Source organism: Oxyura jamaicensis, chromosome Z, assembly GCF_011077185.1.
Source record: "Oxyura jamaicensis isolate SHBP4307 breed ruddy duck chromosome Z, BPBGC_Ojam_1.0, whole genome shotgun sequence".
Taxonomy (NCBI): Eukaryota; Metazoa; Chordata; class Aves; order Anseriformes; family Anatidae; genus Oxyura; species Oxyura jamaicensis.
In genome coordinates, this window is record NC_048926.1 from 63,434,898 (window position 1) to 63,453,291 (window position 18,394).

Below are 18,394 nucleotides of genomic sequence, written 5' to 3' on the forward strand. Positions count from 1 at the left end.
CCCCAGCTAAGCCCCATTTCCTCCGGAGTGGAGTGTTGCTTACGATGGGAGGGAAAGGCCTTGGGTTTTGAAACATAATGGCATATTTTGTTTCTAATTAAACTGGCTAGTCAGCCTGTTTTGGCAACAGCTTTAGTCAAGAAAATGTTCATACATAATTTTAGTGACAAGGGAAAAGAATGCAGCAAAGTTGTGCTCATAAATGCTGGTACAAGGCAGAGACATCTCCCCAGTGCTTCCAACTTGGGCTGATCCAGCGTTTGAAAGCCTGAGGCACCCATTTAACAACGCACATTTTCTTCCAGCATAGTTCTTTTGCAAACTTCCCATAACAAAACTTAATGTCTTGCTTGGAAGTAGTCTCCTAGACTTTGTCTTTGTGTGTCCCAAAAGTTGTTCAGACTGGTTTCTTTGAATTTCCCCTTCTCCAGAAGATGTTGTTTTTGAGGCCTCAACCTCCATGTTGTCATAAGGTACAGCTTCGTGCTGACCAGAGACACTGTAGAAGTTCAGATTTACCAATTGGTGGTGTGTTTTTATGAAACAGGAACCATAAGGCCAAGTCAATTTCTTTGCTTTTATCTTGATTCTGTCCAATCAAGTTACTTGTAAAATGACTAAAACTATGGAGGGAGAGGGACTCCTCAGGGGTTTTGCTTCAAGACTGTAGGTGGTGATCAGGTTACAAATGGTTCTGTTGGTCTAGACAAGGAATTGACAGGAAATAACTTAGAGAAAATGTTTTTGTATCCCCAAAGAGTTGTCTTCAAGGGGCACAGTTAGTAATACTGTTGTGAAAGCCAACCTCCATTTGGACAGACAGCTTGATGCAGGCAAAGCTGCTAATTTGCTTTCAGCTTCAAGGAGATTTAGAGTCTTTGCATCGCTGGCAGTAGCAAACAATGTAATTGTTATCCTTCTGCTTAATCTTCAGTCTAGCTGCATTGGCTTGTTGTAGCTAGGAAGGGCTGGAATGTTTGCTGAATTAGCTGAACCAGACAGCTTCTCTTGAAAGTTGCTCCGGGACTCCTCTGACTTTTTTGTATGTTACAAGAACACTCACTGTTCTTTTTGTGATTACATCTAGTCACAGAAACCCCACATAGAAAGGAAAATAAATTGGTGGGTATGAAAAGTAGGTGACAGAATTAATGTTCTTATACTGGCAACGTTACTCAGTTATTAGGGGCTGTCTGTAAATAACAGCTTTGCTTTCATCTATTTTCTGCCTCTTTCTTCCACAGAAGCAATTTTGTAACCCTACAATTTTTAAATACTTTAAAAAACCTAACTGTACACCAGGAGATTTGTTTGCATTCCTATTACTCATTTTGGCAATGTTTGTGGACAGCAGCTGCTTACACTTTTCAAATTTGTGCCATTAACATACCATTGGTGTAAACCTAGCTTGATTCACCAAAAACACAATCTTCAGAAAAGGGATATAGCGTATCATTGTGCAATTAAATTATTTAGTCAGCCTGGTGGTTAAGCTTGGGTCAGCTTTGAAGGGTGAATTTCATTGCTGGGATACATTCTTGGCTATGAATGAATGCATGAATAATCTTTCTTTGAACCTTAAGATGCACAATAGACACAATAACTCTTGAGTTGAACTTTACAAGCTGAGCAGGCTGATTTATGGGCAGCTGTTGAAAGTGCTCCTAGTCAAATTATTTTTTAATCTGTGAAGTAGAAACCTGTAGTATATTAATTACTGTAAACCATTGCAATGGTAGACATAGAAAATCTATGCAAGTCTATGGGCTTTTAATTTATAGATTAAAAGAAAAAATAATGATTTTGACAGGGTACATTGCCATAAACTAAGAATTAGTTGTCAGGGCTCCAGCAGACAAATAGCTGAAGGTGTTATCAGCCTCAACTACTCAGCCTGTTGATCTGTGTAGGTTACCTCCCATTTAGGAGAAGCAACAGCAGGGACTGAGTATGCTTTCCAGTGCCAGCAAGTTTACAAACCTGCATAAGCCGGTGCCAGTTTCATTTTACTTTAATAATGTGATTGGAAGTGACCAAGGATCTGGCATGCATTTGTTTCTACCCTTCCTGCTCCAAGGGCTGTAGCCTCAAGCAAAGGGTTGGGGCAGATATGCAAGAGCAGGTAACATCTCCCATTACATCGAGATTTGGTTGAGCTCATCTGCTGGAGGCATCAGTCTGCTGCAGGGATCAAGCGAGGTCTTTTTGTGATCAGAGATGATGGCTTGCTGCAGCACCTTTTCCATGGCTGGGGAGGGAATTCATTTCTGAGCTGTTTTGTCTACATTGCACTGTGCTAGGGCATTTATTGATCATCATAAGGCATTCTGCATTACTGAAGTTGCATCATGGAATTTGTTTCTTTTAAGGAGTTCTCAGAATTAGTTGCAGAAGGAGCAATTTGATTCTCTGATAGTTAACAGATCAAGCAGATGGGAGAGCAGACCTGGAGTAGTTTCTCTGGCTAGCTGCCATGATTCTGTGAATTTTGATTTGTGTGGGTATGTAACAGTTTTATTTTTTCCCTTTTTGGAAATGTATGCCTGTAAGTCTTTGGGAAATTAATCGTTGGTTTCCTGTGAAATGTGCACTTGTAAAACAAATGTTGTAGCAATGTGCTGTGCAGACCCTGTGTTGTGTCAATTAGGAAGTGTGACATCAGCAAACTCCATAGGCTGTCAAAGGCTAAAGCACTTTTTAAAGCATCATTCCTTCCAAGCTCTCCAGAGAAAGCATTAAAAAATGACAGAAATTTGAACTACAGTTCAATACAGTTTTGTTTGACTCTGCCACTCAAAAGGAACGGCATTCATCATTCTGCCCAAATGAGATTTTTAATGCCATTTGACCTTACACTATTTTGAATTTGAAATTAACAAAGCATTCAAATTTGAAAAATATGTATTAACAGCGAAGTGTGATTTGATGAATACTTGGAAATTTGAAATTTATCTTCCCATAAGGAGAAAGATGAAAAATACAACTCGCATTTCACTCTTGGCCTGTCTTCCTTTCACTTTTTGCTACTCCCTGTTCCCTCACACTAGAATGACCTGAAAGAAAAGTTACTTAAGCATTTAATAACCATTATATTGATAATGATATTGCCACTAATTACATACCAAGACAGCTACATTTAACAGTAAAAAAATGTTAGGGATTTGAGTACATGAATGACAGCCTGGGTCAGAGTCCCCCCTTTTTTTTTTTTAGCTTGTTCCCTGGAAATTTAAAGAACTCGGATTCAAATTGTTCAGCATTTGAAACTTGGAGATCAAAAGCCCTTTTCTTCAAAGAGGCATGTTGTTATTTAAATGGTAATTGGCTCTACCCTCAGTTTGACTGTGAGCAGTTTAACTTTAGTGGGTTTGGGATTTTCAGTTCCAGTCTTCTAATGGAGGAGGTGATTTGGGGGATGACAAAGTTTAATTGCAAATTTGGAAGCCAGTTAGTAGTGGCAAGAGTTGGTAACTTTTGGGAAGACACATGCTATGGGAGCAACGCATGTTCCATAACGAATCATTTTGCTGCTGTAACAATCATCGTCTTTACCGGGAACTTTTTAATCTGGAGTAGTTCTTCATCAACAGGTGAATGTTTCTGAATAGTGTGGACTGTGGAGGCATAAACTAGGGGATTTGTTATGTTATTTGCCTGAACACTTTCGTTTCAATACTGTACTCTCTGGAGAGAAAGTCTTGGCCACAAAACTCTGATCTCCAGGGAGGCAGTTCTTGCAGAGTAGTAATCTTCAGTGAATACTTTCATCTGTAATCTTCAGTGCTTTCTGGTGTAGAAAGTGTTATGGCCCTGTGGTGGTTTTAGAAGACAGAGCCAGCATTTTGCTTTAGTTCACATTCACTCTGTGGTGAATTGGACTTTGATTCCTCTCTCTGGTAAGGTCCATTACCTTTAGTTGTCTGTGCGATGAAGAAACATGAAAGCTGCTGTCCTTGTTATCCAGGAAAGGCTCAGATATTTTCACCACTGAGTGTATTGCTGTATCACTATCATTGAAGTAAGCAAGCTGATCCCAAAGAGCTCTGAAGAGCAAGTTAAGACATGATTTTATTTCCTGTGTTTGGTGACTTGGTTCTCATTCTACTGAAAAACAAAAGAAAGAAAACAAAATACCCTCAGATACTATTACTGCTGAAACAGCTAAGCAGTGTTTGGGATTAAAAGGTCTTCATGCTAAACATTAAACAAGAAGCTGCAGGCCTGGGTGAGAGAAACAAACAGAGGAATGTCACAACATTCAAAATGCAGCAATTCAGTTCGTGTAAGGGAAGGAGGCATCTGAGCAATCTCCAGAGTGACCTCCCAACTGCACCAAGAACCTCTATGTTTCCTGGTGTTGTTAGAGGTAGCTTCCTATTCACACGTTCGTCTTCCACCAATTTCAGACCACCCAACATCACACCTAACCTGCAGCCTTTATTCCCTGCAGTCTCTCCCCTCCCCAAACGTATGTAGCATGTGTATTCATGTTTTTGCTTGCTGCTCACGGAGGTATCCAGCTGGGAAAATATAGTGTGTACAATACTCTCTGCCTTCAACTGACATTTCTCATAAATTGCTACAGAAACACTGCTATCAGCAGCTTAATAGCAGGTAGAATACAGCTCTACATATCAAGTCTCAGCAGGATACAGAAACTATGGTTACCAAATTTCCAAAGAGAAAGGGTTTGTAGGGAAAGTTTTTATATAAGAATAACTTGGGGGGGGGGGGAGGGAGGAGAGGAACATTTAAAATGGACTCATTGAAAACTGCCTTTTTGAAAAAAAGGGCTTATAAGGGCTGACTCAGTGGCTTCAGCATTCTCTTTTTGCTGAATTGTTATTTTAGAAGACCTCACAAGAGGTTTCTGTTCTAAGCAGTGCAAAAGAAAAGAAAAGGAAAAAAAAAAAAAAAAAAACTGTGGAACACTTTTTTTTTTGTATTTTTTTTTTTTTTTTTTTTTTAAAAAAAAAAGAAAGACTCCCCTCTAAACCCATTCCTTGAAAAAGTTTTTGAAAAATATATGTTAGTTAATTGTTGCGATAGTATAAGGTGTTTACAACAGAAAGGTCAGGCCAGCTACAGTGTATTTTTGTTGGAAATACAGGTTTGGTGAAAATAGATTAGTTAATAGTGTTATATTCCTAACCATAGGATTTAATTAGTTTCCATTTCACCCCTAACTCTATTTATACTCAAATCTTGTCCAAAGAAGTCAAAAGACAGGTTGGAAAATACATCATAACAGTGAAATGTTCGATGTGAAAATAAGTTAATTCAGGGTTTTCTTTGTTTGCTATTTTTTGTTGTTTTCATTGGAGGTTGAGGGAAAGGGAATATTGAGACAGCTGAGATCTGAGATAGGTGGTGTATCATAAGTTGCTCTGTTCTTTGTGACCATGGCAGAAAGGACAGGAAATACCGACCTTAAATTGTGGCAAGAGAGACTCAAGTCAGACATTAGAGACGCATTTCTAACAGGAAGGATAATGAGGCTTTGGAATAGCTTGTCTGGTGACTTGTGAAACCTGCTGTTAAAAAAAAAAAAACAATTGTGAAAACATTTCTCAGGATAGAGGCTGATGCTGGTCAAGAACCATCTAGGTGGGCGAACTGGACTTCTTGAGATCGCCTCAGCGCTATAGTTCTGTATTTCTTAGAGCAAGATAGTTTATAGTTGATTTTGTTTGTTTGTTTGTTTTTAAATGTATGTATTTATTTATTTATTTTATTTGTCACACAGGAGTTTTCTAGGAAATTAGGACATGGAGTGTCACCTTTAATTTTTAAAATTAGTTGAACTGCGTGTAGTGAAATATTTAAAAATGCCAGTAAAAGGAAATTATGCTGCCTAAACCAGGGCTATATATAAATTATAGCAGTCAGTTATTAATCAAGGGCTCATGAGGACCAAATATAGAACAGAGAACAACTCTTCTTTGGACAGCCTAGTAATGAAGAGACCAACTGTTGAATCTATACAGCCAAAGGGGAAAAAAAAAAAAAAAAAAAAAAAAAAGAAACGGGGGGGGTGTTTTTGACTGGAAAGTTACCTCTGTGCTTGGCTTAAAATTACATTCTTCATACCAATATGAAGCTTGTAAATATCTCATAATTTCAAAGGACACTTCTCCAGTAACCTTTGCTTTGCTGTAACAGTCTTTTAGAGTTGTCTGATGAAGAATGAGGGAAAGAAGTGTTAGAGACATAATACAGTCTATTGAGATCCAAGAGTACCATTGATTCTGAATGAGGTGCATAAATAACACTAATCTTCCTTCTGTGAGGGTGGCTGTTGGTTTCAATTTGGAGAGTAATAAAGATATACTGCTCATCTCCTTCAGTTTTTCAGCCTGTTTTCAATAGAATATTTTTTCCAGCACTTAATATGTGTTAGCATTGTTTTGTTTGTTTCTTTTGAGGGTTATTGCTTGTATGTTGAGTTTTAGTTGGAGAGGAGAAAAACATACCTTCACGGTCTCAAAGATATGGCCAGGTATATTTTATTCATGGTGTCCATAATAGAGTTGGCAACCAGCCATAAAAAGACAGACTTTCACTCGAAGTTTTCCTACTCTTCTCACTCATTCCATTATTTCCCGTCACCTATCAGGACAGTATTTAAGATTTCCTGTTTTTGTGGTGTTTTCCCCATGAATGACTTTATAAGCCAGAGAAAGAGACTTCATAGTGAGCTTTACCAAACAACATTCTCTTCTGTTCATCATTCGTTTGGGCTCTTTCTAAAGGCCTCCCTTGCACTGTCTTTAAGATTAGAAGACACAGCCATGGAAATTGTCCATTTAAGTGGATGTGTTTATGGCCTAACCTGTGGACAAACCTGGAAACAATCCTCCTTTTCTGTATCTTAGAAAACCTGAAGAGGCTGTGAAGTCACTAGTCTTTCTTTCATGTGTCTTTATGAGATACCTGCCTTTTTTATATCAGAGTATAAAGTACTAATGCAGGATGAGATAATAAGTTTTTCTTTCCTTTTTTTTTTTTTTTTTTTTTTTTTTCCTGAAGTTTATGAAGTTTAAGGTTCTCATGAGTTTCTCCACTGGTTGAGAAGTTTATTTTCAGAACAACAGAAACTTACGAAAAAGGAACAGTAATTCAGTGTTATTGTTTGAGGAAAAACAGATTGCTTCAAGATTTGATTCTGATATGCCTTCAGGACACCCTATCAAATAATAATAATAATAATAATAATAATAAAGTCTGTATTAATAGTCTTTATAAGCTCTTTGGTAAATTTTGCCGTTCTGATGGAACAAATTCAGATTTTGGTGTTCTCAGAAACATTTCTCTGTCACTAGGTAGTTTTATGAAAAGGGAGGAAGACATTTTCAGAGGAGAGAAGCATAAATTAAAATGAATTTGCAAAACTGAAGGGAAGTTAGAATGGGGCTGCTTTGCAACAGGGAATCTTTGCTCAAGAGGTTTTTTCATAGTGTCCCTTCCCTTCAGTTTTCAAAATCTTCTGACCCTTCTCCCAAATGAAAGGATAAAGGCAGCAGTTTTTTTACCAGACTACCAATCCTGTCAGCTGGGAAGAGACCACAAAAAGCTGAGGCTGCGGGTTTCCTTTGCAGCAGTTCTTCTGTGTCCTCAAGCCTTTTTCCCTTGAAGTCTGATTCACTGCGCCAAGCAGCGTTACATCTGCCTATCCCCAAAGGATTTCCTACTAAAAGAGGCTGTTTCTGACTGTATATAGTGCATGAGCATCTGCAAAGAAAATTAGGATTTCTCCTAAGACGCAAACTGTATATGGGCTGTCTGTCATACGGGAAAGGGAAAAAGGCATTTTGCATATCCTCTACAGATTTTTCATGGATATTCATTAAAAATCTAGTTACACTCCTGATTGAGTAGTTTGGTACATATTTTAGGTGGTTTTGGATCTTTGGTGAGAAGAATATATAATTTCCTGTTACTAAATCTGCGGTCCTCTATCTCCGCTGTTGATCTTTGTTTCAAAACCAAGTTGTCCCTCTTCTGTGGCTTTTTCATAGGTTATTTTAACATTTCTTTCTCAAAATTACTTTTGGAGAGGCTCTTCAGCCAGAACAGGAAAAATCTTCCAGGAGAAAACAACTGCTCAGCAATGGACAAAAGTCTTACTTTTGTTAAATTCCCAAAAAGAGGCAGAAGGATCTCCTTGTCCTTGTGTGCCCTCAGCTGTTACCATAAATGCATGGTTTTACCTTAATCTCTAGTAGTCTTTTCTGTCTCTGTCAGAAGAGTGACCGCGAGGAGGAAGCCTAGCCTTCGCAATCCATGTAGCTGTCCATCTGAAATATGCAAAGGATCATTTTTAGGACCTCTGAACACAGCAAACCTGTGAGGAAATGGTGCCACAGCCTCGGCTGCCTTCAGGGCAAGGAGGGGGGCTTCTGCTGAAGCAAAGCAAAAGGCAGCCAACTGTCATTCCTTTCACACCTTCCTGAAGCGTTACCAACTTCTTGTTGTGACATCTGTTGTTAGTGCATTTGGTTGTCTGCAGTTCAGAGGTGGCCCATTACTGGGAACGGTGGGTGGAGGTATATGGAGAGATGACCTTCTTCCTGGTGGCACTCTGTCAGCACTGTCGTCTTCTGTTCCTGGTTCTGTGTGATTCCACTCCATCCTTCCCTCTAAGCTCCCTTAATCTCTTGGTGAACATTTCACAGAAAGTACTGCAGGAAGGGGGAAGACAGTATTGGTTTTGCCGATTTCTTTGAGGCTTCAGATGGTCATTGTCAGTGTGGAGGACCAAGAACAATGGAGAAGTCCTTCCATACAGTTGTCTCCCACCCCAGTGAGGCCCACAGTCTCCAGTGGTTTAATCTCACCACAAAATAAATAAATAAATAAAAAATGCATTGGCTGATGGAACCGCATTCACATGTTGGGACCGAGAGAGCTAGGTGACATATGTGTTCGGTACATGGTGCTGCTGTCTGACAAAAGGAGAGGTCCACCTGAGGTATGTAGATTTATCCATGTAGTGTAGTGATAGCATCATTTCACTTGCTTCCTTCCTGACAGAAGCCATTAGCTTTGGTGGATTAGCTGCTGTCTGAGCAGAAGTTATTCTGACAAAGATGATTGTGTAAAGAGTGAGCTGTAGTTTTGTATTAGGAAAGAGGTCAGGAAATTAATGCATCAGAGGATTTGAAGAGAGAGAACAAAACATTCCCAGAAGCCTTGCTTTTGTGGCCTGTCAAAAGTGGCTTTCTTCATGTGGTCAGAGAGAAGACAAATGACAATAAAACATGTAGTGAAGAGTTGTACTTGATCTGACTAAATATTATACATAAAATCTTTATTGGACATTTTTGTTCCTGCTCTTAGAGGCACATATTTTCATACAGTACAATCCCCCCCTTCCCCCCCCCCCCCTTTTTATCTTATTCAGGGGTTGCATGACAAATTAGCTGACATTTTCAGTATCATAAATAGGATTAAGGGCTGTACTAGTTTGTTCTGGTGATGTTTACCTCGTTCAGACATGCCATTTCTTTTTGTGTCAGTCAGACTGTATAGCTAAGCACAATTCACAGTATAGTGGCAATCAAGTTCACAAATATTGTCATAACAAAGATGGGAAATTAAAATGTTCAGTGCCAAATTCTAGAAAGAAATTGAGGTGAGGACTGGAAAGTAGAATTGTACTCCAGGGTCTCTTGATCAGTATAAGGTGCCCTTTCCAGTGCGAGCCTGTGAAACAGAGTGAAGATTCTGAGAGAAGGGAAGAATTCTCCTCATTAATTCATGTGACAAGGAAGTGAAACAAACCACACAGCTTGTACAACAAAGTTTTTATTGCTTCATAAATTTTATTGAGATAGAAATTAACCAGTTTCCTCTGTGTTTCAAAGAGAGTCAATTTGTGTTTATTGACACAGGGGAAGCTCATCTGTGTTCAAGAATAGATCTGTTTTCTGTTAGAAAAGGCTGCACTTTAGAGAGATATTTCATACTATAATGTATTAATGTGACATACTATGCTCAGGAATCTGTGGTTAGTGATTTCTTAATTTAACAACAGTTTTCTACCTGATCGGTTTTGTGATAAGTGTTGAAATATCAAAAAAGAGGTACAAAATTTTAAGAAAGCCACTGTGAAATGCAGTAGACATGCCAAAGCCAAGGAATCTTTTTATTCATTTCCAAAAACTTTTCAGCACTGCATCCACATTAGTGCTGCTGCCATGTTTACTGAAGCATTTAAACACTCTTTTCCTCCTCATTTGAGGAGGAACATTAGCATGGGTGTGCTATGTACTGGCAAACATATTGAAGAATTTCTTTCATTTAAGCTGTATTATTGAGTAAGAGTTTTACACTGTATTAAAACGTATGGAACATATACAGCTTTATTTGGGTGCTTCAGTATGGATAGGTCCTTATTTGAAATGAAAGCTTAGTGAGCTGTGAACATCTGAAAAATTAAAATGTCTAAGCAAAGCCCTGAAACATCACCCATTTTTTTCTCTATTTTTACAATAATGGTTGTACAAGATGGGATTTGCATCTCTGAGCAATAAGTTAAATACCCCCAAATCTCCTTGAAATCAATTTCTGTTGATCACGCATGCAGATTGAAAACCATGGCTTTTACCCTGCGAATAAAATTTACGTTCCCTGAAAGGCAAAGAAGGCTGTCATTTCATGCTTCCTAACCTTCATTGTCTATTTCCCTTCAGTACACACAAACCCAGCACGCCTGCGCACACAAATGCACATTCTAGAGGAACAGCTTTCTGCTCTGTCAATTTTGTTTTATAAAAGCCCTGTTTTCTTTATTGCCTTTATCTATTACATCTGTAAAATTTATTTAAGCAATGACAAATTTCTCTTTTGGGCCTGGAGTCTAAAAGAATAACTACTGTCAGGCTATTGGTAAGAGATTTGTTGGATATGACTGTTCATTAAATTGCAAGGAGCTGTGGGTGAGGCTAACTGTCTGAAGCTGCTGTGAGTAGGTGGGTTATGGGCTGTACTTAGTGAATATACATCATCAGAGAGACAAATGTGCTTCAGCAGCCTCTTGTTTTGTTCAACTAAAATGGGTGTTGATTTTGGAAAGCTCAGCGAAATCACTGTCATTTTTCTAAATCAGATATCATTCATCCTACAGAGCACCCATGAAAAACATCATTTAGATTAAATATAGCAGCATTACTTCTCAGCTTTGTAAGTTGACAAGAATAGCATTACATTTCTTTCCATTAAAAAAAAAAAATCAGGAGCTGAACGCAGAGCCTGTGAGTGATATCTAATTGACAGCACTGTAAACAGAAATCCTTTTTTTTAAACCTACACTGGAAGTGCAGTTCTGGGTGCTACAGCACTTACCTTTTAACACTTCTGTGCTACTTTTTTCTCAGCCACATCTTATTTTCCTTTAGAGACAAGAGATGTGATGTTGCATGCGTTGTTACTATTTTTAAGACAGGAAATAGGAGAATTTTCATATAGGTAAAAACTTGAGTTACTAATATTGTGACTGATCCACAGTAGTTACATAAATAAATTGAAAGGCTGGCTGTGTTTTATTTTTTGTTATGCTACTCGAGCACTACGAGTGCTTCTTTGTGCTTCTCTTACTGCTCTATTTATTCAGGTATCCACCTAGATAACTGTGAAACTTAATCTTCACTGGAATCTGAAAATGCGCTATTTGATGGACTACAAATTACGAGTTCTTCTTATTCTTCGGGGTGTAAATATGCTTTCAGATGAAATCCAGGGAGGGAGGGGAATCCTTCATTTGAAACAAGCCTTTAGTCTGCACTTGATCTCCTCTGGTTTTGTATGAAAAGCCATGCTGGACTGAATGACAGCTGAAAGAGCAAGCTGCTGTATCAGGGGATTTAGCAGAAGGAAGCTGCTGTTCTTTCAAACTGAATATCGTACCAGTTCCCGTCCAATTGTGAAGTCAATGCATGAACAAATACGTGGCTGAACCAGTTTAATTGGAAGTGCCCTGCACTATCTTAATAGTGATATTCTGGTTCAAGAAAGTAACTAAATATTTACATATGTCTATCAAATGCTGTTCTGTAATTTAAAATGAGATTAGCCTTTCCAAAGGCTGGATTTTATTTATTTATTTATTTTTAATGGCAGAATCATCTAAAGCTACAGCTAAATTTAAAAGAAGAAACAGTCTCTTCCTTCTGCTTATTCAGTATCCAGGGAATTTGAATTCTGGAGTTACTGCATTTGGCTGCTGGTAGTTGATCAAGAGCTCCACTCCTATCAAAACAAGTCCTTTGGAAGCTGTTTTATCCTCCTTTTCCTTTTCTTCTTTCCAGCTTTAACTCTGATAAGAGGAAAAAAGGCATGGAACTCTGCCAGCTGTAAAATCCAGTCATGTTAAGCAATGTTGAAATTCTTAGACAAAAAAAAATGGGTTTCTGAACATGTGGTGACGGCACATTATGACAGTGTAAATGGCTTGTTGGTGGTACTAAGATTTATACATGCAACTGAAGTGATACATAGTTATTTAAAAATAATTGTAATAATTAAGGGTGAATGTTTTCAAAGACAAGTCAGTATTGTTCTCCGGCATTGTTGCATTTAAATGTGATCTCTAGACCTCAGGAGAATGCTGGGGAGAAACAATGACACCAAGTCAGTTCTGAAATTTTTTTTCCGTTTTGAGCACAACATGATACTGATCTTAAAATGCTATAGAATGGGTAAAGAAAAGCATACCCGCTTGTCTGCAGTTAGCTTATCACAATTCCACAAGGGATATTTTTAATCAAATCTGTTTTGGTCATGGGTTTTCTAATACAGTTGCAATGTTAGGGAACATACCGGCGTTTTTATGACAGCTTTATGAGGCTGAAAGGTTATAGTTCTTGTAGTGCATCTTAGGAGATCTTTTTTAATGTGTAAAGATGATGAGACTATCTGCCTGAATGTTAGTTACAGCTTTCTTTCATGCAAATCTGTGTCTAAGTGCTGGTGTACAGAATCGTGGTGATGATTAGCAATTAGGAATGTGTAACTTTCAAGGAAAAGGCTTCTGGGCCATTGTTGCACAGCTCAGAGTCAATAAACTCTGGCAGCTCACAATAGCCTTTCTTTCTCATTGAAGCCTTGGACTTGCCCTAACTTCATCAGAGCAGGGGAAAAAAGCATAATGTGAACAATAGGAGCCGTGGAGTTTGACTTGGGCCGAATGTGAGGAGGCTGTAAAAGCTGTCAGGGAGCTTGATGGATTGGCTCTCACACTGCAGTCCTCAGTGCAAAGCAATAATGTCCCTGCCCCTTGTGAGGGGCTGGATGTGCCACCTGGGGTCACAGCTTATCAGCCTCGGGGGCCAGCGTTTTTTCAGATGAGGCCAAAGTGCAGTCAATAATTCATACAGAAATTTGTGTGTGGATTCTGGAGTAAAGCGAGCTTTATCTTGATATTGTTTGTCTGACCAGGGAAGGAATTAAGTCATGTCTGACATTCCAACCTCTTTTTTTCTTTTAATGACATGGGAAAATAGTTTAATAATACTGAAATATGTGATTCTGTCATCACATTAGTTGTACTTGAATGAGGGAGGGCATGCCTGTGATGCTCATTTGAGGGATGTTTCATTGCCAAAAGAAATTTTAGCTGATTATAGTAGGATTCCTAGAACTCTTAAGATTTTATTTACATTTTGTGGAACGTGGGCTTGTACTTGATGTCTGAATGGTTTTGTTTCTAAACCTAAGAAGGTCAAAGGTGGATCAGATCTAGTGCATGAAAAAAGCCAAGTGCGGCTGTAGTAGCAGGCGTAGTTCACAGCAGGTCAGGGAAAATCAGCGTGGCTCTTACCAGTAAGGGGAGAAACTGGGACATGCTGCATGAAGGACACTTGAAGGAAAACTGTCCATGCGATGACTGGCAAAATGAGAGAAGCCTAGCAGAAAGTGTACTGATCACTTATGGGAAATCTGTTTGCTTGGCATTGCTTCAGTAGTGATGAACAGCTGGGAGAAGTCAACTGGTTAACTAGACGTTTTACTAGTTTACCCACTTGGGAGGTAATTTAAAACAGGGAAAAGAAAATCACGGTGAACTGCTCTGCAGAACTGTGACATCTATTGAAGCTGGTCAGTTGATAAGTAGCTAACTTTTGTTCTGTCCCAGCGAAATGACTACTTCGCTTCAGTAGATGCTAACAAAAGCCCTTTTACGTTTCTTCTGCTCAAGGAGAACGCTATTAGTCATAGTTCATTAGGCTTGTTTACCAAAAAGAACTGGTGTTTTAAGTGTGTTACTGAAATACTTGTACATGTTCTGGTCTTCTTTTTCCCTAGTAAAATATAAGAATTTTATAGTAGGAAGCTTAGCACTGCCTGCTGTTTTTGAAGGGAATTAAAAAAAAAAAAAAAAGTAGTCTGTGGGAAAGGATCCATAAAAATTGTAGCATTTAGCCACCTTCATTGTTGAAATCCTTTTTTAAGAGCTTGGCAATGCATAATATTTTTTTGTGGTTTTGAAATCTAGAGGTGGAGTTTCAGGCCTTTTTTTTTTTTTCATCCACTAAATATGGGAACAACAGACCTTAAAATAATTTTAATCCAAAACCCAAAATTAAGCAAATGTTTAATAATTTTTTTTTAAGGGGGGGAACAGAATTAAAATTTTTTTTTTTTTTTTTTTTTTTTTTTTGTGATCTGCTTTTCCTACACAGAGGAAATGGTGGGCCTCACCACCTCACCATAACGTAGTTAAGTGATTCCTCTTAGGTGCGTGGGTGGGAAGGAAGTAGAAGAGAGAGAATTCTCGTTTATATTTGCAGTATTCTAAAACATGCCCCATATTTGAATATACACTGATTTTAGCTGTATAAATTTTACTGTTAAATTTCACAGTAGGGTGTCACTATATTAAGATCTCAATGAAATTTGCCTCCACAAAAATAAAACATGTCTCTGCAAACCCCAGAAACAGCAAACGAAGAGGTACTTGTCTCCTGCTAGCTGCTGCAAGAAATCTTAAGGGAGTTCTGTGAAAGAAATCCCAAATGCTTTTTTTCTTCCCCTTTGTCTTGGGTGTGTCTGCCTCAGGTATTTACTTATCATTTTCCCTTACTTATCCTGAGGACAAATCTTCATGCAATAAGCAATGCTTAATGCAGGCACACATATATACACGTGCATATGTGTGCAGGTAGAATGCAGGTCAATAGATTTCAGTGTTTTCAGCCAGCAGTTTAAAATTGCTATTTTAAATTCCAGTGAGTGGAATAATAGAGAAGTTATCATGTCTAGTAACTGCAGTTGGCCTTTGTAAAGAATGGCTTGTTAGGAGGCTTTATGATTTACCGAGGCCACAGCTGGCTGCCAGCAGAGCTACAGGAATGTATTCTCTCTTGGGCCTGGTAGCTGGAGATGAAAAGGATCCAAAGCTGGCACAAAAGCAAATAAATGCTTTGACTTTAAATAAAGCATCATAATTTATAAGAGGCTCTGCTTCTCAATCCCAATGAGGTATATGGATCAGCAGCAGCTCTTTGAGGTTGAGCAGAATTGTCTGCCTGGCTCTATTGCAATTCTGGTATCTGCAGCCTACAGATTTGGAAGCATTTTCATGGTTTGGGCTTGGAATTGTTTCTTTATCCATGCTGTTTCTTTCCCACAAACTCTCTCTCTTCCTTTTCCCATTCCTTAATGTTTCATTAGCTGCTCTACTGTTTGATAAATAATTGTACCACTGTTTGCACCTGGCAGGTCTTTATCGTGATGTACAGCACTGGAGGACTAATCACCAGAGACACTTGGCGCTTTATAGGTGCCTTTTGTCATCTGTAATTTGTTTGATTTTTACTCGCCAAGTGAATTGTTCCTGCAGAAGCAGAGTTCAGAGCTAGGACACAAACTTCTGTTGAGATGTCCTGGTACTCCCGTTAGGAAGAAAAAAAAAAAAAAAAAAAGGAAATTAAAAAAAAAAAAAGTGTAAGCTCTTTAAGGCTTCCTTTGTGTGCATGTTGAGATAGATGCACATGTGCACTGATGCATGCACACATAAATATATACCAGCTTCCCTATTTCTGCAGCTGCTTCTCAACAGTCTGTCTGCTGATGAAAACAGTATTTCTGTGGTCTGGAGTCAGAGATGAAGAATAGGAAGGAGGCAGATAATTATTAAAGGAACTCCTGAACGTTTGTCAGTGTGTGAAGAAATGTTTTTCCCTTTTTGGTCTTACTTCTCATATTTAAACAATAATGATTTGCCCTACACTCCAGTCTTGTTTTGCTTTGCTATTTACTTGCTTTTAAGGGTGAAAGAGTTTGGGAGAGAAATAACTAGCTGAAGAGATCCTGTAATTAATATAAACTGCAGGAAGCAAGTGTGACAGATGAGTTGAAAAGCCCTGTGTTCTGTTGCTTATCTCAAGTGACATATGGTCCTAGCATTACAAGCACAGGCAGTGGATTGCATGTGTTTTTTTTTCCTTCTTTCGCTCTACGAGAAGGCAGGAGAATGTCTGTGTTCCACAGTGCCGCAACCTAGGAGCTGAAATAACAGTCCTTGAGAAGGGAGCGGGAAATTCACGGGATTACTGAATAGCATTTCTTTCTTCTAAAATTGACTATGTGACATCTTTTAGTGTCAGGGTATGTGAATCACAGTTATGATTACTGAAGTAAAAGAAAAAAAGAATCTGCTAGAAACAAAATACTTTATTTCTGAAACAGATTTGGTTTTCCTCAGAACACACAGATGTTAAAGGATTTTCAACTTAGATTTTTAGTATCAGCTGAAATAGAGTAAGACTGCAGTTTTATTCTCAGGCTTCACTGGAACAGTGAAGTAGTTCAGTTTCACTGGCCAAAGAAAAGGTAAGGTTTGCATAAAAACAAATCCTTAGTTGTACTCTGGAGGTCAGAAACCTATGGTTAGTTTATAATAACATTAATTGCACTTTTTCCCGTAAACACATATGTGGTCTGACGTTCAAGAGGTGTAACAGCAATTTATCCACAAGTTTTTCTAGTCCTGCCAAAATCTAATCACTTTCATATAAATTTGACAGGAGAAAATTATGTTGGTTTCTGTGGCTTCATAGTTTTCAAAGTCACCACTCTAAGTAGCTTGTATTTTCGTAGAACTATTCAGTTGTGGATAAACCTACAAGCTATTTGAGACCCAATCTGATGTACTTTCTGTGAGAGTATTACACAGTTTTCATTGCGTCTTCTGTTGCTCTGTTAATGAGTATAAAATTTACCCTTGTATTTGATTAGGACCATTTGGCTTTCTTTCAGCTGTCCATTTGTATTTAGGTATTGCTTGTTGGCTATTTGTTAAGCAGGATGTCTTTAGAAGAAACATACACTGAAAAAAATGGAGTGCCAAAATTATTGTTATTACTGATAATGAATCATATTGATTAGATGTTGCCAGTCTTAGAGAGCCAACCTATCTTTAGCATTTCGGTCGTTGCTTTGTCCGGAGACATTATCATTTCAGGTCACCCCTAGCAAGAAGTTCTCTAATGTGCTATTTTCTTTTATCATAAAGCTGGAAAAGAATAATGTTACTAGGGAGGCACTAAAAAGGAAAGAAAGCAGAGCTTCTTGTAGCTGACCAGTCAACTGAATATTGACCAACTGTCTTCATGAGAAAGAAATTGATGGCAGTGAATAAGCTCGAGTCTAGTTTTCCAAGAAGCAAAATGATTTTCCCAAATCAATACAGCTCATCAGACTTCAGAACAAAGGCTGCAGGGGATGTGACAGTGATGGAAGTGGCTGTGTGTTCTTCTGCGTATTAAGCACATGGGCTTGTGAGGGAACAGGCCTTACTCAGTTATTTAAATACTTATTATTCTATATGCTCTGGGATAAACCTTCTTATTAATAACATTTTATTAGGTGGCATGCAAACGTTGTCTCCTTGCTGCCCTGACTCCATGGTTTCTAGAGGTACTCACTCTGTAATTGATGGTTATTTTCTGAATACAAATGCAGTCATGCAAGTCCAGGGAATATATTTTTTGCCTGTATCTCATTAAAGGTATATAACAAAGTTTTTTAATCCAAGGTGGTTGTTGCAACTTTAACTACGTTGTACTGATGACTGCATACTGAAGAGGGAAGGAAAGGGCATGCCGTTGAATAAAGTGTGTGTCAAATTCAGGTTGACATTACTCAGAACTTAACTGGAAGTCACATGGATGCGAGCTGAGTTTGTTATGCTATTGAAGAGGCTGCTGTAATTTATGTGGCCAGAGTAACACCAGCCTGCTTTAGCCACCAGCAGGGCAACATGATCTAAAATAGCAGTTTTTAGCCTTTCAGCCCTTTTAACCTTTAAGCTTACTATGCTTTCAGAAAGTACTAAATTAACATCACAGCTAAGTGTCTCAGAGGTTTATGACTGCACCAACAGTAATTCATT

General features: G+C 38.4%; 1 protein-coding gene across 4 annotated transcripts in view; it reads left to right on the forward strand.

Moving 5' to 3' along the window:
• The window catches only part of ZNF608 (zinc finger protein 608), an 85,643-nt gene that overhangs the window by 47,935 nt on the left and 19,314 nt on the right, over positions 1-18,394 (forward strand). The window lies entirely within an intron of this gene.